Source organism: Falco punctatus (assembly GCF_963210335.1).
Source record: "Falco punctatus genome assembly, chromosome: 1".
NCBI lineage: Eukaryota > Metazoa > Chordata > Aves > Falconiformes > Falconidae > Falco > Falco punctatus.
The window spans coordinates 55958930-55979022 of NC_137580.1; the positions used below are offsets into that span (position 1 = coordinate 55958930).

Genomic DNA, 20093 nt, shown 5'->3' on the forward strand with positions numbered 1-20093 from the left:
AGTGACAGAAAGAGATAGCATTCCTGCTCTCTCATCTTTAAGGGTCTCACTGCAAATCACTGTAAAGGTTTCCTTCCTTAATTACTGAAAATATTAGGAATAGTGCTTAAATAATGACACTGAAGAACAGGGGGTTAGGATAGTGTTTTTATCAAGTTTTTGATATAATCAACAAAATCTTAGAAATTCCCAAACTGATTAAAAATAGATGAAATGCCTTTTAAGGCTCTTGTATCATATCTTGAGCCCAAAGGTACAATTTACTGTTATATAGATGTTGATGGTAATTTCACTTTCCCTTCATATATTTATACAAAGGCACATTATAAGGTGTTAGCTAATCTATATAGAGGTGTGTGGGGCTAATCTCTATGCCAGTTGTACTGTGAGTAATTAAAGGAAATCCAGCTGAAAAATGCATCTTCATTTCATGGCTGACTTCTGAAGTGTAAATTAACCATTTCCCTAGTTTTTTTATTTTTTGAAGACAAGAGTGAGTGCTTCATTTCTAGCAAAACAGATGACATTTCTTATGAAAGAGATGAAAAATACAAATAATCAGGGTATGAGATCCGTCTTCTGAGTTTTTTCTTACATTTCACACTTTCTCCAGTAAAGTAGATCAAGGATTGGGAATAAGGTTTCTCCAGTGAGTTAATTGGTTTCAAAAGTGCAATTGTACAGAATTTTTGTTTTTACTATTCCTTATAGCAGTAGGTATTAATGTAGTATCCTAAATAGCATGATTTGGCCTATTATAGGATACAGAGAACACATGAATAGTTAATTGCTAACTTAATGCCAGAAACACTGTTAATATTACTATCTTTGCATGGAGAGATTCTGCCTCTGTTTTCCAGCTCAGATTGGTATTTATGCAATAGGGAAAAAAACAGGCAGCACTGAACAAAATGAACCAAAGTGGTGGCCACTGTTTTTTAATGTATTCTCATATATTGCAACTCAATGCATACCATTAGATTGTTTTCCCTTTTATTTTGACACTGATTAGTTTCTAAAATGTTGATTTTAGCAGCTGAGTCCTATATGGAAAGCAGAAGTGTGTAGTATATAAAGTTGTACAAGACAGACCGCTTACTTCAGAGGGACCAAATAGGTTACAAAATGTTTTTTTCTCTCTCTCTTCTTTAAAAGTCACAGAATCACAGAATTTTTTAGCTTGGAAGAGACCTTTGAGATCATAGAGTCCAACTGTAAACCTAACACTGCCAAGTCCACCACTAAGCCATGTCCCTAAGCACCACATCTTCAATTTTTTTCAATACCTCCAGGGATGGTGACTCAACCACTTCTCTGGGCAGCCTGTGCCAGTGCTTGACAACCCTTTCAATAAAGAAATTTTTCCTAATAGGAAATATAAACCTCCCCTGGTGCAACCTGAGGCCATTTCCCCTTGTCCTGTCACATGTTACTCAGGGAAGAGACTGACACACACCTCGCTGTGACCCCTTTTCAGGTAGCTGTAGAGAGTGATAAGGTCTCCCCTTGGTCTCCTTTTCTCCAGGCTCAATGACACCAGTTCCCTCAGCTGCTCCTCATAGGACTTGTGCTCCAGACCCATCACCAGCTCCGTTACCCTTCTCTGGACACGCTCCAGCACCTCAGTGTCTGTCTTGTAGTGAGGGGCCCAACACTGAACGCAGGATTCGAGGTGCGGCCTCACCAGTGCTGAGCACAGGGGGATGATCACTTCCCTTGCCCTGCTGGCCACACCATTTCTGATACAAGCCAGGATTCTTTTGGCCTTCTTGGCCACCTGGGCACACTGCTGGCTCATGCTCAGCTGGCTGTCAAGTAATACCCCAGGTCCTTTTCTGTCAGGGCAGCTTTTCAGTCAACTCTTCTCTAAGCTTGTACTGTTGCATGGGGTTGTTGTGACCAAAGTGCAGGACTCAAATAATGTAGAATATGTTGTGGGAAGAATGGGACTGTTTTAACTATAATGAATTATTTTATTTTTTCCCCCAGAAATATTATATGAAAGTGGTATTATGAAGAATAGAAGGAGAAGTTACAGGTTTTCAATTTTGTTTGTTTGTTTTTGATGCTTTCTTTGTTTGTTTGCTTTAATAGGTGCAGATTGGTTAGTGTTTTAAAATTTCCTGTAATTTTTGACAATTATTTTAGTTTGGATTAGTTTTTTAAAAGATAGACAGACCTGTCCAAAATAACAATATGAGAACATCCCTTTCACTGTATTATTAACATTATGTAGCTATATGACATTAAACAGTTTAACAGGGTCAGAGTTTGAGAATAGGTACTTCTGTATGCCTAGATGTTCTGGTGCAAACTCTAGAAAACCTATGGCTAAGCTGATAAATGGCACTGAGCCTTTTTCTCATCTAGTGTTTAAAATGAATCTGTACTTTGAAATACAGGTTTTACAGAATGGCCTTGGTCAGAAATATACCTTTTTGTTGAAAAAGTAATTCCATCCTAGAACTGTGTTCCCTGGTAAGGAAGAAATAAGGGAAGAAAGAAGGTATTATACTGGCCAAGTGACAAAGAGTTTCCTGCTGATGCCATGAAGATATGAATCACCACAGACAGATGCCCTATGTTCACAGGCCATACATATGACAGCTTTTTCAGATTCCAGCTCATTAACGAGTCCAAAGCATCACCTGGCTGCTTTGCTCCAGGCCTTCTTCTCTGGTGGATATTAATAATTGCTAGAGTAATAACACTAAGAGCTGAAGCAAAATTCTGACTTCAAGCAAGTATGCGAACAATTACTTGGGAATGAGCTATATTATTTCTATTTGTTTGTGGGCAAAATTAGTTCAAATTACAAAGAAACGGATAGATAACAGGCTCACTGCTTATCCGCTCTACGCCCCTTTAAGTACCCCTTAAGTGTTGCTGATGATACTTCTAAAAACAGTTTCCTGAGGTCTGTAAGGATACTGAATCTCCTTATGCCTGCTTGGAACCATTCATAATAGTGTTTATCTCTTCTAGGTGCCTTCTGCACATTATGTAACTAGAATTTGTCAAGCTGAATGAGGTTTTTGGAGTACAGAAGATGAGTTGACAGTACAGGTGTGACTGAAGAACTCCAAATGCTGGAGGAATTACCTTTTACCTGTCTAAACAACCCAGGCACTGGTTAACATGGCACTAAGGGATGCTGGTTTGGTCCTGCCACAGGAAGGTATCCTCTGTCAGAGAGACAGTCAGAAGTAGTATCTGATTCAGCCATCCGATTTTAATCTGAGGCAAGACCAGTCACATCATAGTGGACTAAATACACTAATAAGTAAAGGTTTAACTACATTTACAGCAATCCTTACTTTATTCCAGGTGTGAACCAAATATTTTCTTTTATTTCTCTCTGATTCTACAGCTACAGGCTCAGCTGAAGTCCTTGGAATTTCCTATAGCTAAAAAATTTTACTCTAGCTAGGATCAGGTTGTTATACCAAAGATGTAAACATTTTAAACCAAGCAAAAAATAGAGATATTTTAAAATTAATTTTTAGAAGATTCTGTTAAGACATGTGCAATGCATATCCTGAATATCTGTGAGATGTGAATCTCAATCTAAAGGATAGAAACTGAGGATAGAAAGCATGAAGTATGATTTTAAAGTCAGTATTTAGATTCTCTTCGGGAGCTGAAATGACATTTTTGGTTAACTTTTTAATCACTCTTATGCCTAATGGATGAAGCAAACAAAATAAAATTGCTTTCCATAGAGAGCTACAGGGCCTTCCTCAAATCTCAGGGAACAGCAGGCTGTGGTGCTGCTTCTCAACACCATCTGTTCTTTGGGTTTGAAATGATTTATGGGAATTGAACTGTTCATGTTTTCCTGTTGACAGTTCAACTTCAGCAATATGTTCTCAGGCAACAATGAAAATCTGAGCAAATGCATACTACCACTAATGTTTACTGCCCTGAAACAGTTATGCCATATATTGAATACAGAAACCCATATCAATAAAATGTTATTCACCTCAGTATACAAATACATTGAGAAGAAGCCACTAGTCCTCTTTGCTTTCACCCTACGGGTCACTTTGGATAGATATTCAAAGGATTCACTTTTAAACACTTTAAAAAGTGTTTAAAAAAAACTCTGAAAAGCTACATCAACCTTTGTGGGAATAGGGTTGAGCCAACACTGCGTTCTTGTTAATATCCCTGCTCCATCCCATCCTTCTTGAAATTGTTTTCTAGAAAAAAAATAAATAAATAAATTGCCACACATCTGCCAAATTTATGGTGCTGGTCTCTGCCATGATCCTGTTTGAGTATGTTTTTACCCTCAGAATGACTACTATCTTCACACTTGGCTGTTATTTTCTTAGCTCAGGTTTGAAGTATGCAATTTCATTTTCATGTATTCTACTGGCATAGTACTGTGCTGATGGCATATAGGCAGGTCTCTCCTGAGAGGCAGGTAGGGATAGAGTTCTGTGGGAAAGAGCGGGTTAGTTGGGGGCTACATTCTGCAATCTCTTGTCCCGACTCTCTGCTTGCCAGGGAAGAAGCTCTGAACAGTTGGAGCTGGCTAGAGGATGGCAATTCCATTTTGCACCAGCTTCTGAAGTTTCAAATTTTGCAACAGAACAAAAGACTCACGATTACTGCCAGAAAGCCAACATGCCTGTACTTTGGAAAAAACCCTGGAGATTCTTGGGTCCTGAGCCTCAAATCTACCTCCAGAAGCATTTTCTTCACCTTCAGCCTGGTGACCAAGGTGAGAAACACCTGCCTTTGATTCCTTGCCTTGTTGTACTCCCAACAGTTTTCCATCTCCGTTCTTTCTGATTGAGGCAGTGCACAAATCTGAACATGAGCTTCCTACACTGCCAACAGAGTCTCAGTCACATGGCTGAAACATTCAGAGGTTAGTTTTCCAGGGAACCCTGAGTTTCTGAAGATTTTTGCCTCTACATCTACTTGAAATGAAAATGGTCACAATTCCAACTTGATTAACAAAATGCATTAGTAACAGCTTTGTTTTGTACTGACTCAAGGCAAATCTTATTCAATTCAGTAAAAATTTTCCTCAAGAGAACAAGAATAAATGCCATAGAAAAAATGGTAATTTGTTATCGCTTAGAAACTGTAGAAGACAGTCTCTCAGTGAAACTGGGAAGAGAAGAGTCTGTGTTTGTCTTTCAGATACCTCCGTGAGCCAGCATGATACAGCTAACCACATGGTGAAAGCATGTTGCAGTCCTTAGGAAGAGGTAGATCACTAGGGTAAATGATGGTTTTACATTGAAACTTGCCAAGATCTATTTACACTTAAGTTCTCATTTTTCTAGTAAATCTTATGTGAGATCTGTGTACACTTGGCTCCTAATTCAGTAGCTTTCATGAAAGAACTATGTTCCACATAACAGTTTTGTTGTCTTTCCCATTGCTTCCATGAGTTGGATCAATGCCAGACTCACCCACCTTCTTTGTAAAGATTTAAACCGAGCCTTAGTTCCCCACCTCCTTCACCCACTGTTCCTTGTTTCTTCATCTCTGAATCTTTAACAGCACGTCTTTCCTTCTTGCATTAATTTTTGGTGTTTTTTTTAGTGAGGTGTTCTGAAAAAAAATACCAAGGGAAAAAAAGGCTGTGAAAAAAAAGAACAAAATAAATAATATGTGATTTATCAAACTATATACTAATATGTATGTAATCAATACTGTATGATTTAAATACAATCAAAATAGCTATTTATGAGAGGAACAAAATCATTCATAGGAAACTGTTTACCAGTTTCCTTCAGTATTCAAAGTGTGTCCACTTCTGTAAGACATCAAGTTTAAAATGCTTGTGTAAGGAGTAAGAAGGCAGTGCACAGAAAGACTGTGGAATCAAATCCCTGGTAAACACAACTGCAAAATGCTAAGATATAAAGATATGCATTTGTAAGCATAGCTAGTCTGCTGGGATAAACTGATGGGAATTTTTTGCCTGTATTGACAGAAATCTATCCTTCAGTGAAAATCAGAATCAAATCCTACTTATCTATAGTGACAAAGATTGTTTAATGTGTGTTCCTATTTTACTTCACTATGAACTTCATACCAACAACAGATAATTTTTAATTGTGCTAGGTTTCTTACACTTCAAATCCTGTACATTTTTTCAGAGCATACTGTCTGATGAAAGCACATCTTCTCATAACAGTTTTTCTATACAGTGACAGATGATGGTCGTATTTCCAAAGCATCAGATGTAACAGCTTGGTTCTACTTAATCATCTGCCTTTTTTTTGTTTCATTTCACATTGAGTTGTAATTGCACATTGAAAAAATTCTAAAAATCGGATCTAATGTCCAAGTAAAAACCCAAATATTTACTGAAGAAATGCAGAACATGATATTTGGTAGGCACAAAAATGCACGAAAACTATAGAGCATAATTTTTGTTGTTCAGTGGCTGCCCCATTGTCTGTATTTTCAGTTCACCTGGATCTGGCTTAGTAGCTTAAAAGCAGAACAGCAAGATGTCTTTTTGCCCTCCACAGTGCTTGGGGAAAAAAATATGCTCCATTACCTTTGACTGATCATTTCTGGATCACTGCATTAATCACATTTCTTGTTTTCCTGCAGAAGATTGCTATAACAGGAACTTGTGTGGGATGGGATGAAATAAATAGGAAAATACGAAACACATTTCTCAGTGTGGGAAGATTCTAGTGTAAGTACTGTAATATAACCTGTAACATCTTCAAATGCCTGGTACCAACTTGTATGCAGTCTAAGAACGCAGAAGAAAATCTAAGTAACTACCCAACATACAGTAGAGCTTCAGAAATAAAATACAAATATGAACTTGCAAGCTTTCAGTCTAAATCTGATTTTGAGCTGAATTTTACATGGTTCTGCTCCTTAAATTTCTCAGCACACTTCAGTTAAACATTCAGGAAACACCTGTAGCACCCAGACTTTGCTGTGTTGCAGTCTAATTCAAATAGAAATCACATAATAAGTTTAGTACTCAGAACAGCTGCTACCTTAAGAACATACCCCTTTGAGACACTTTTACACTAAGCTTTCCTACATCTTCAACAGAAATTATGAATAAAGCCATGGCTTCTTCAAAGAGCTTTAATATTCCCTGAGATAAAAGTGAAAAATGCACAAATTGCACTTTGTGAAAACAGTTTGACATATTTCACAATTTACCATATAAATCATCTCTGGATGTGGAACTCAGTTGTACATCCTGCACAAAGAACAAAGAAATTTTTCTGCAAATTTTGCTAGTTGACATCGAACAAAACCAGAACTCCTTGTCTTAAAAATCATGAATGGTAACATTAATACCGTTCTTTTAAAAGTTCTGATGTTCAAACTGTCCCAAACTCAACAGAGTATTTACATCCCAAGTCCTGCTTAGTTTTTCCCATGGGCAGAGAAGGCAATGACTAGTGATGCTTATTTCAGTGGTATCTTCCCATTTTTCCCCTTCTCTCAGTGATAATGGGAGAAGCTTGTATAGGAGATCCACCAGGGCATCAGTGTCATTAGTTTCCCATTTCACTGGACTCAGCTGACTGCCTGTGACTAGGAAATTTTGCAAGAGAAGTATTACATCTCAGCACTGTTAAGATTTTTGGCTGAACAAGATGCAGATGACCTCTCAGAAATTCAGAAAATGTTGAACTGTAGAAAAATGCTAGAGGAGAGCCTGCCTAGAATCAAATAGCACAGAGCCTGGCAAGGGGTGGAAGAATTGGGATTCAATCCCAGCAGTAGAAAGAATTCAGAGATAAGAGATAGAGGCAATGGGACTTTCATGCTTTATCCACAGAGGATATTGCTGGCAAATCAGTTCCTGAGTGTGAACTGTCTGAATAGGAACAATACCTGTGCTGAACTGCCTGAAGGTATGCCGACATCATAGAATGTTTTGCGTTGGAAAGGACCTTAAAGATTATATAGTTCCACCTTCCCTGCCATGGGCAGGGACACCTTCCACCAGACCAGGCTGCTCAAAGCCCCATCCAGCCTGGCCTTGAACACTGCCAGGGATGGGGCACCCACAGCTTCTAGGGGCAAACTGTTCCAGTGTCTTGCCACCATCTCCATAATGAAAAATTCCTTCCTAATACCTACTCAAAATCTACCCCCTTTTGATTTTAACCCATTACCTCTTGTCCTAATGCTACAGGCCCTGCTAAAAACACTGTCCCCATCTTTCTTATAAGCCCCCTTTAGGCATTGAAAGACCACTAGAAGGTCTCCCCAGAGCCTTCCTTTCTCCAGGCTGGACAACCCCAACTCTCTCAACCTGTCTTCAGAGGAGAGCTGCTCCAGCCCTCTGATCGCCTTTGTGGCCCTTCTCTGGACTCGTCCCAACAGGTCCATGTCCTTCTTATGTTGGTGTCCCTAGAGCTGAATGCAGTACTCCAGGTGGGGTCTCGCCAGAGGAGAGAAGAGCAGGTGAATCATCTCCCTTGAGCTGTTGGGCATGTTCTTTTGATGCAACCCAGGATACGGTTGGCTCTCTGGGCTGTGAGCACACGTTGCCAGGTCATTTGACCAGCCTGTACTTGTGCTTGGGATTGTCCTGATCCATGTGCAGGACCCTGCATTTGGCCTTGTCGTAACCTCTTGAGGTTTGCTCGGGCTCACCTCTGTAGAGGAATGAAGCTGGGTTAATTAACATTGATAATATACAGCTGTGGGCTGGCTTCAGGGGCGGTGGGTTGGCTGATGTAGAGAAGGTGCAGCTGTGGCTGGTTCTGTTGAGTGGTTGGGCAGCCAAGGAAGAGAGAGGAGGAAGATGCAGTGAAAAGATAGAGACACAGAGTGCACCCTGGGTGAGGAGAGACTAGGAGAAGGCAGCAGAGGGACTGGCATGAAAAGTATGATGGTGTGAGATGGGAAAAGACCTTGTTGCAGCTGGCTAGTTTGGAGAGTGCTGCGACACACCTCCTAAGCCTGCCATGGTCCCTCTGGATGGCAACCTTTCCCTGCAGCCTCTCAGCTCGGTGTCATTGGCAAACTTGCTGAGGGTGCGCTCTGTCCATGTTGCTGGCGAAGATGTTGGACAGCACCGGTCCCAGTCATGACCCTTGAGGAGCCCTGCTCATCGCTTGTCTTCACTCAGACATCAGGCCTTTGTTGCCCTCCTCTGGACTCCCTCCAACAGGTCCATACCCTTCTTATGTTGCTATATATTTTGGTACACATTGGGACTGTACCGCATGAAAAAGTACCTATGACTAAACCCTGTGCAGTTGCGTACACTGCATACTACGTTAATCACAGAGTACTACTCACATATAGAACCCATATGTCATCATTATGTACTCACAGACAAGTAATTTGAAAAATAATTACCACTGCAGGTTAATGTGAATCCACGTGGCAAGGCAGGGCTTCTGTGTCTTCTGGCTCCTCACTCACCCATTCAGGCTCCCATGCTGACTGCTGTCACTCCCACTCTTCCAGCAGTTACTCATTTCAGCTGCTCACTGTCTTCTCTCATCCTTTCCAATGCATGAAGCTTGTTTGCTGAATGATGGTTTTTGGAAATGTTTAATAAATTGCCATAGTTCATATATGTTTTCCATACAGTCTGTTACATGTTTTTCCTCAGAAGATAAAAACTATGCTTCGAAGTTGTATAACTTCTTCCTGTCAGGCTGTTTCTTGCAGTAACAGAGCGCCCAAGAACCAGACAGAAAGCAGAGACTCGGATATATGTTCCACATGGTGTGTGCCTGTGCAGCCTGCTGTGGCAAAAGGAACAGCCAAGAAAGACTTAGAGGTAGAGTCATGAGGAACTTTTGGACAAATATTTTTTTTTAGATAGTGTCATGAAGTAATGAACTTGTTTTTTTATTATTTTTGGTGTAAAAATATTGAAATCAGGTAACAAAATGTGCCACATCAGATTGGTCATAAATGTCTCTGTCAGATAATACTAGAAAAATAGCCCATGGCTAGTTCTTTCTAGATGTTTCTGGAGGTTTTCATCCTTTTTCAGTTACATTTTTGTATGGCTTAGGGTCCCAATTGTTAATCTGTTGCATCTAAGTGTTTGCCTTAGCAAAGTGATATTGGCTATGATGGATATGAAAAAGAAAAATAATGCTGTGTAATTACCAGAAGAAAGAAAAAACAAAGGGTAAGCATAATCACTGTCTTCTGTTAGGAAAAACCCCACAGTCTGAAAGGATACAGCATGGCTTTGAGGCACTGAACAATGTCAATCAATAACTTCATTAAGAAGGACAAGTAAGGTAGTAGAAAACAGTATTTCACCATCTCCCTTGGCTTCCCCCACTCCTCAAAGCTCTGTAAGACACATCTACTTGCCTGGAATAGTAACAGGGATAAATAGTAGCACCGAGAATAGAACCCCAGAGTTCCAGTTCCCAGAATATATTTATTTGTTTTCTTAGAATATTGTGGAAATCTATTTTACTCTGTCCACAAGACATGAGAGTCTGAGGAATCAGTAAATTCGAAGAAAAGGTGTGAAAGCTGGGCTTCAAAGTGGCATGATATATGCTGCTTTTTCACTGCTTTAGCTATTTCAGTTTCCTGCAAAGTGGCATTTGATACTGAAAATCATACGGAATATATTGCAAGAGAAAACTCAGAGGTTTTCTGTCCACGCTGTCAGACTAACCACATTTGGAAACTAAAAAACTGAAACAGTAAAAGATTGAGTTTTAGTATTTTTCCTTCTGGTATTGCTCCTCCTAGGATTGTGCCTCTTCTAAATATGATGTGATTTTGGAATTCCTGATTCTGTTCAAAAACACTTTATTCTGCATGACTTTTTCTGCCTCTAACACCTGCTAACCTGTGTTGGACTGTTAAACTAAGAATATTTTCTTTATTAAAGGATGACACATCGAAGTCTAAAGTTATGCCTTAAAATATTCTTTACTAGACTAAATAGAATAGAATAATGAGAAACAAAAATACTTAACATTGGCCACTACTACTAAAGATACTGAATAAGACTGAGTAACTTTGCATTATTATGATTAATTTATATAATAATAGAAATACTGTTAGAAAATACTGTTAGAATGTTATTGCCTCAACTGCACTAATGTCATAGATTCAGTATTGCTTTGAGAGTCATCTATCACATAGTTGGAATCGGGTATCTAAGAGTATTTATTATTCATTTGGTTGCAGTCCTATCATGGTGGTGGTTTGGTGAATGCTACCTTTTACTCATTTAAAAGTCTAACTGTTGTCATAAAGTGTTGCTATCAATTTTTTTTCACATAGCCAAATTAATCCCCCACCCCCCCGCCTTTAGTGTTATTCGTGTTATTCCTATAAGAAATTACTTATGGCTTTAGAAAAATTGAAATTTTACAGCTTTTCATACACCCTTCACCATCTGATGTTCATGGTAATTTACATATTAAAATCATGATTTATAAAGGAAATATATGCTATTCTTATCTGCAGGGAGAACATGGTATAATTCATTTTTATTCATTTTTTGCTGTGACAACCTAAGCCGTGATTGCTTAGTATAAATTCTAATTATTAGAGAAAGATGACATGTTCAGGGTGAAGAATAGAAGGAACAGGCCAAAAGCAAAAGACTATTCCCAGGATAAAGAAGCCATCAAAATGCTAATAAGCTCTATTCTAAAAAGGCATTATTGTTTCTTTGTTTCTTTATTTATGAACACACATGTCTGAAGCAATGGTACCATCTGCACAGACTTTTTAAAGCTCTGTATCCAGAATACACACTGGTCCAGAACCTACATAAAATAAAAACACTGCTTAGTTAGAAAGCTTTCAGAAAAAGCACTGGACTGAAAAATGACAAAGTCTCCAGAAACCTAAATTTTAGTTGAAAAGCCTTCTCTGTACATAAGTTATTCTGATTCAACTGGACAGAGGAGAAATTAATTCTCTAGCTGATCTCAGTCCCTTGGATGTTCCAATGAAGGTAAAATCAGTTTTTATGAGGTCCCAGAAGAAACGAAACCCACCTGATTTGTCTCATTATTTGATGGAGAGGTTGGGTCCATGGAAGTGGAATCCATGCAAGTTCTTGATATATCATCATAGCACTTCTTAAAAATTTTAAGCACTTCTTAAGAATTTTAAAGGAATAGGAAAAAAGAACAGGCAGGGCAGAAGGGGGCATGGAGGGAAAAACCCCTGCAATCCAAAACCAATGATAAAGGAAAATCAGGAAAGGATAACTCGATGAATACAGGATTGAGTTGAAAGAACATTTCTAATGCTTGCCTCAAGGAAAGTTCCTTTAACTTTGGTTGCAGAGCCAAAAAGGGAGCAAGATATTCTCTCTGCTTGTCACAACGGCAAGGTTGCAACAGCAGCAGATCCAACAGCCTGAGTGTTATTGTTGAATATATAGGTAAAGAAGACATGTACTTATCAACACAAATCTCTAAAAATCTCGCTCAAAAAAAAAAGAAAAAGGAATAACTCTACAAATGTAAATACTTCGAGAGATGACTTAATGAAAAATATTTTTCCACATTTGTGTGCCAAGAAGTCTGAATGTGTGTCCTTAAAAACACAGGACAGATTTAACACCCACTTTGGAAGACGTTTTCCTCAAACTGCCATCTGAAGAGATTTTTGGTTTTATTTTTGAGATATTTAACATACAAAATAGAACTGACACTTGAGAATAGGGAGGTGTGTGCAGGTTTACATGTATGTCACTTTGATCTTAGATAAGCTGCTTAAAGAGACCTCATGTCTCCTTGGAAAGGGAGAGAGACATTTAGCTGAAGTGAACCAAACGTGCATAGACATGATGTACCCCAAAGAATAATTAACACATTGAGATGTATGGATAGATTATAAACGACCTGCTTATAAATAGTCCTGCCTGGTGTATGAAAGAGTAAAATGCCTGATGGGGAGGGATGAGAGATTTCACTGCCTAAAGCAGGAGTCTGGACATGCTTCAAGAAGCTGGTGTTAGTATAGAGATATCAAATACAAAAAGGCAAAGAAAAAGTAAACAACACAATTTTCACTTTTTGAAAATAGTGAGGCCTGTTGACAATGAGAAACAGTTTCTGCAATACAGTTGGTCTGTAATGTATTTGTTACATTGCAAAGAAAGTATTTCCTTTCATGTTGCTAGCAGTCATAGAATTGTCTAAAGTAAGTTTACAAGGGCATAATTCCTTTCAAAAAAAGGAAAAGAAAACTATGAACCATATCATAATAAATGCCTCAAAACCAAATCTCCTCTCTGATTAAGCTTTGCATATATCTTTTAAAGAAACTATTTCTTTTTATTTCCTGTAGAATTTATTGGTAAGTTAGCAGAGTAATTTTTGATAATTATTGATACAAAGCATTATTTCAAAACAAACAAACAAACAAACAAAAAAGCCAAACAAAAGGTGATTTGAAGTATTATATGTTAGTCTTTATTAATTTTTAATATTAAATAAAAATATTTTTTGTATAATCTGATACATAAACAATTACAACCATTTTCTTATTTTGTTCGCTTGGTCTGATTTTCGTATTTATAATATGTTCTGTCCTGAAGAGATGGATTCTTAAGTCAGAACCTTCTTCTCTGTTGCTGTGGCTACCAAGGAGCTTAGTTCTTAACATTTCCTTCATATTTCTGTCTCTTCCTTTAATACAGAGTCACTGGACCCCAGTTGGTCTAGGCATGTATAAATAGATCTCTTTTAATTGCTTTTATAATCATCAGGTATTTGGTTTCAGAGACGCCAAAGCAAATATCAGTGAGTTTGATGGCTGGGCCATACTGTGTCAGCAATATTACAGCAGCGTATGGGAGACTACATGAAAATCCCAAAGAGATGTGATGGGAGCAGCTGTAGGCTCTGGTTATAAAGAAGTTAGAGGATTCTAGTTAACTTCCCGCTGACTTCAGAAAAAGGGAGACATTTCTTTGATGCACTGCAAGCCTTCACATCTGTCTGTTAAACTGGTGATAACATTATAAGTAGAGTTTTGTAATCTGTTACTTCTCCAAATTGTGATATTATTTATACATTGCACACTCCTCACTGTGTAGCTGGAGTAAATAAATCGGCTTTTGAATTTCTCTGCCTCCTTGTACAATATGTCAGATGAGGGCAACTCTGAACTTCTCATCTTATTTTTTAATCCAGTGTTTTCTCTGGTGTTATAAAATTATTTGTTCTTTTTCTACAGAGCAGCTGAGTTGTTATGAGCTTGAGAAGTGAAATTTTCTACTCTGATGTATTCGTCAGCTCCTTGTGTCATCAGCAATGCTCAATAAAAAAGACGAGGGAATAGCTTTCTCAGCTTGAGGACTATTCCCATGTTGAAACACTAGTTATCATGTGGTTTTCTTGCTTGAAATCTAGTTTATGGTTGGTTGGTTTTTTTTGCTTCAAGTGCTTCCTTTATTCTATGTGAGATTATATTACACAACTATCTCTGACTGATCAGTTTTCTTGGTAATTTAGATATTACTCCATTATTTCTTTTCCTGATATCTTTATTTTGCTGAAAAGTTTTTGATTTTGTGAGTTGCTCTGTAATCATTGACTATCACTACTTTGGCTAGGCTTCAATTTCAGGTTTTGTAGGTTTGGACACTGTTATTGTATCTTACTGTTTCACCTGCCTGGTAATGACTTCTCATGGTACTAGCGTGTTTCTCATTTCTTGAAAGTAATCTAGCCTTTGCTTTATTCTGTTACCTTGTTACTTATCTTCAGCCAGTTGACTTGTACTATCCCCTGCTCTTAACAGAAGCTTCAGCCTTGGAGTTAGCCATGCATTTTGTCTTGCTATCTTCTGTTACCTCTGGATTTTTGTTCTATATAGAGATACATGTGTATTTAGTTGTTTATTCCGCTATTTATGTTCCCACAACCTGCAACATTGCTGTTGCTCTCTGCTGACTGCAAGTCATTTCAAACTGTGCAAGACATTGAAGTAGAAGGGCTTTGACAACATGGATTTTGTTTTGTCTTTTTTTTTTTTTTTTTAATGTGTCTCTTTCTTTTTACTTTCAAAGTATTAGCCAGTGACATTTTAAATTTGTTCCTCTGAAGGATGGTTGTCAGAGTAGGAACAAGGTAATGACATTAGTTTAAGGACTTGGACTTCTTGAATAAAGCACCACTAGCCTGGAACAAATAAAACTGGTCTGCCAGAAAGCAAAGTGCACAGACAGTTAGCAATCAGTTGAAGTAGTTCATCTACAGTTAACAGTCTTACCTGGGGGGGGATAACTCATGTCCCTTGTCTTGGAATAAAGAAATATTTTAGATTCTTTTGGATAGAATTCTAGTTTCTCACATACTAAACTCCTATTTTTAATATTTTTTTTCAAAACATTTTATCTCATATATCATAGTTTACTGCTTTCTCAATTTTTAAAATGCATCTGGTTATATTGTCATCAGACACCTAATAAATCAATGATATAGCCCTTAACTTACAAGTTGTTCCAGGCCTCATCAGAAGCACACACTTTAATTATAGCCTCTCTTTTTGTGTTTTGATGGTGAAATAACACTATCAGGATGATGTGTGATATGCTTGATATAATGTACTTTCCTGAGCAGAAGTCTTACATGGAGTTTCTGAGTGAACAGAGAAAGACAATGTGGTTGTATTTGTCATGGTACAAGATGAGAATTCTTATTCTGTGGTCTCAGTTTAGTTCCATGGCCACAGAGCACTAATGTCGTTTGAACGTGGAACTGGGAAATGGCAATGGTCATGTCTGGTAACCAGTCATCTTAAGTCTAGTTTGTTTTCAGAAGAGAAACAGCATTATGACGGAACAAAGAGAAAAAGGAAAGCATAGGAACACTGGTATAAAATGTCTCACTCTCCATGTATTGATGAAGATTCAATGATATTACTGGCATGCAATTTTCTCCTGTTCTTTTACATGTTCTGTGACTTCTACTCCTTATCTCACCACCCCTACAATCTGCAAAATGTGTAGCTTTTCAAGCAGGGATCATGAGATAAAACAAGGTCTCTGGGCTATTTCCCATTTATTTCTAGACTCAGATTTTGGTGCGTTGCAATTGGAGGCATATTGAACCTCTGGACTTTAAAGTATTTGTGTTTATTATTGACCAGCAACAATTGTTCATTTGTGTTTGGATCTATTTCTTCATTCAGAGCCCAGTTTTTAGCCAGCAACATTCCAGTTCAGAGTGCTACTACTTCAGACATTTTTGTGTGTATGTGTGTAGTTCTGGTGATTGTCTAAAGCTTCAGTGTGTCAACAGAATAGACAGGGTAGATGTAAACCACAATAAAGTCTTAGAAATGGACATATTAATGGATGCTAATGTTCACTCAATTTGAACAGGTCAGAACAATATTTTACCTTCAAAGATTACTTAATTGTTTCAAATAAGATCTGTATTATATTGAATAAAGTAAAGGCAAATAATCTCACAGTCTCAGGCAGATGGCAAATAAATAATAAGATTCAGTAGAATCGTGACAGCCTGACATATCACAGCTGAATGTGTGGTAAAGCATGCCACCAGAATAGCACTGGCTTCAATGTAAATGGACTTGGCCTAATGTGGGCTGACACTTTAAAAGACAAAGAGCCAAATATCTCAGCAAGATTTTGCTTTTAACAAATAAATAGATCAGTCAACATTTTCTACAATTATAGATATGTTATTGCAAACATCAGTGGAACGTGTAATTCTAAAATACTGAGGTAAGATCAATGCTTATGTCAAGTGCTTTCTATGAGATCTGAGGAACCTGGCTGTGTGAATGTGCTTATTGATCAGTAGTGTAAGCACTGTGGCAACAGCCAGCAAACTAGGTCTAAAAACCTGTGAACAAGCCATCAACTTGTCTTTGACCGTGACTAGGTTCATAGGATAGTTCAGTTTGGAAGGGACCACAGGAGGTCTCTAGTCCAGCCTCCTGCTTACCTGCTGACATATGGAAATCTCCTAGAGAAAAAACAAAAGTTAGGGGAGGTTCCAATCCTTGTTTTTAGAAGAAGGTAACACTTCGATGTGTGAATGTTTAGCCACACTGACTGCAAGGGGACAAAGATACTCAAGAGAAGTCCAGCAAAGCACTTGGGACTATGATGAAACTATATGCAGCAATCTGTGTCTGTGGCTTTTCAATTACTTCTGTTTTTGCAAGTGAAGACTTAACATCTTGTACATTTGTACCTTCAGAATGTTCTATGCAGAACCTGCATTTCTTCTTTTAATTGCTACACAGTCTTCAAGCTATTGAAATAAATACAAAGTGCTCAGAAAGGTGGACTCTCAGGACAGCTTGGATTCAACACAACCAGCTGGACAGCAGGACTGCGCTGTCAAATGAGGCTGTGGGTGTTGCACAGGAGGATGTGCTAACAGGCCAAAACCAAAGGAAAGGCAGTGTTTACATGGTCCAAGAGCCATCTGGTTTGGAAGCATGTAAGATCTATAATGTATGTTTAACATACCTAATTGATGACTGTCCTTGCACAGGACCTTTGCAGAAATTTAACAAGACCCTTTAAATAAAATCAAGAATAAACTACATGTTATCTAGGGGGGAAAAAACAAAACCATTTTCTAGAGAAAACCTCTTTACAGATGTTAAGCTCTCAGGAGAATTGTCAGCCTTTCTTCTGAAGGAATTACTTAACACTTGGATGAATTATTTTCAGATGAAAACACCTGTGTTCTCAGCTCACTTTAGAAACTCCCAAGGCAAAGTGTGTTCCAGCCAGTCCATGCACAGGAACACAGCACTATGAAAAGACTGCATCACTGTCAGATCACATTCTGATGAAGTGTATGTCCTTTGAAATGAAATGGTTATTTTCTGCTTTGTTTTACTCATCCCTGTTTAACCAATTATTACAAGAAGAGCTAACAAACAAATGAAGAAACTTCAAAACTGTTGTGGTTTAACCCCAGCTTGCAACAGAGCCCCACGCAGTTGTTCACTCTCTCCCCACAGTGGGATGGAGGAGAGAATTGAAGAGCAAAAGTAAGAAAACGCATGGGATGAGATAAAGAGAGTTTAATAGGTAAAGCAAACCCCAAAAACACAAGCAAAGAAAAACGAGGAATTCATTCACCTCTTCCCATAGGCAGCCATCTCCAGAGAAGCAGGGCTCCATCACGCCTAACGGTTACTTGGGAAGCCAAACACCATCACTCCAAATGTCCCCCTGCATCCTTCTTCTTCCCCCAAGTTTCTATGCTCAGCAATGACACCATATGGTATGGAATGTTTCTTTGATCAGCTGGGGTCCACTGTCCCGGCTGTGCCCCCTCCCAGCTCCTTGTGCCCCCCCAGCCTGCTCGCTGCTGGGCTGGGGTGAGGGGCAGAAAAGCCCTCGGCTCTGTGTCAGCCCTGCTCAGCTGTAACTAAAACATCCCTGTGTTATTTATCAGCACTGTTTCCAGCACAAACTCCAAACATAGCCCCGTACTAGCTACTATGAAGAAAATTAACTCGATCCCAGAAAAAAACCAGCACAAACCCCCTCTTTTAAAGTAAAAACTATTGTACCCAGCCTACTTAGGTTTTACATGGGGAGTTTGGAAGTGGAAAAATTAGAGTTTTAAAGAAGTATAGTAGAAACAAGTTTATAGCCTATCCTACAGGCTACAGAACTGCAGTGCAGCCATCACTATGGATCCAACACTATGCTTTGAGAGTTCATTATCTCTCATGCCATTTTTTCATTGCATATCTATATTTTTGCCATGAGTCTACATAGTAAAGTCCTGTCTATCCCATTATGATCTTATTTAGGGGAGTGAAATGTCCTTTGTATCATCCCTTTTGTGCTGTGACTGAATTTAATGCAGTTAGAGCAGCATGATCTTCAGGTACCCCATTTCCAGTCCCTACACACGTCTTGCAACAGAGACTGTAGACCTCTTCAAGTTAACTGTCTTCCATCTGAGTGGACCACTGTTACTATGTTTAAATAGTGGGTTTGCTGCAATAGCCCCAAAACACAAGGAATAAAAAATAGCACTGTGGTTAAACCACGACAGGCTCTTAGTTGGGTATTGAGGCAATGCAGAGCAAAACGAGATAGCTGCTTGCTGCAGTCACTCCAGCTGAGCAGGCCCTTTTTCCCTGAGAGGTTCTAGAGAAATTACAGGTTGCTCAGCGACTAATGTTACTGCAGAAGTGAATTATTTACTACTGAACATATGAAACTGATATTTTTAGTCTCTTGCCATTAATTGTGGAGAGAAGGGGAGTGCTTTTCTTTCTTTAAAAAAAAGGACATGTCTGGAACAGCACTTGACTTAAAACACAGATTGTATTGTATTCCCAACAGGATGATACAGGAGCATACACACCTGTCAGGCCTGTTCTTTCCTTCCCAGTAAGGGTGCTAATAAGAAAACATTTTTGCAAGTGCTCTTATAGCCCTTGTAACATAACAATAGACCAGAGAAACATCTGCAAGGTTTAGCTTGCTTGAAAGTGCTTTACAGTGTCTGTATTAAGAATAGCTTCAAATAATTTGATCCAGCAATGTTTGAGATCTAGTCTTCACAGACTTACCCCCAGCAGGGATGAGGAGCGCTACAGGCACAGTTGTCTGTGAAGTGGGGCCCCAAGTTGCCACATGACTCTTTAAGAAGCCACCTGTCTGTGGCTTCTTCCAAGCAATGGAGAACTTTCTCCGCCATCATACTCTAAGGACTGAGATGTGGCTAAAAAACGAAGAACATGAAAAGAGATGCTGTCCTTCCTGGCTGCTGTCCTTCATTAGAACATCTGTAGGACAAGTTTCTGTTGAGATTGCCAGTCAGATGGAGCCCCTCTGCTGACAAGGACAGGGATATCTTGTTTTGTAGGCATGAGGCAATCATGAAGCTGCTCAGCATTATGAAGACTGAAGTGCAACTGGAAAAATTCTGGAGAACTAGAAGATAAATGGACTGAAATGCTTACAGAAGAGAAAGACCCGCAAGTCCAGACAGCAGCTGAGTATTGGAAGATTGCAAAGTCCATGCAAGTCTAATTTTAAATTCCCAGCCGCAGTTCTGGTTTGGGTCTGGCCCTTAGAGTCTAATTTTTTCTTGCCTTTTAAAGGACAGAGATCAATCCAGCAGAAGTTAAAAAGGCTGATCTCTAATTTG

The 20093-nt window shown here is 38.7% G+C and overlaps 1 long non-coding RNA gene across 1 annotated transcript in view; it reads right to left on the bottom strand.

Moving 5' to 3' along the window:
* Positions 1 to 2068: 2068 nt before the first annotated feature.
* The window catches only part of LOC308070569, a 71328-nt gene continuing 53303 nt past the window's right edge, over positions 2069 to 20093 (bottom strand). The window contains exon 2 of the long non-coding RNA XR_013930755.1: positions 2069 to 8916. This is a non-coding gene — a long non-coding RNA (uncharacterized lncRNA). The remainder of the gene's footprint in view (positions 8917 to 20093) is intronic.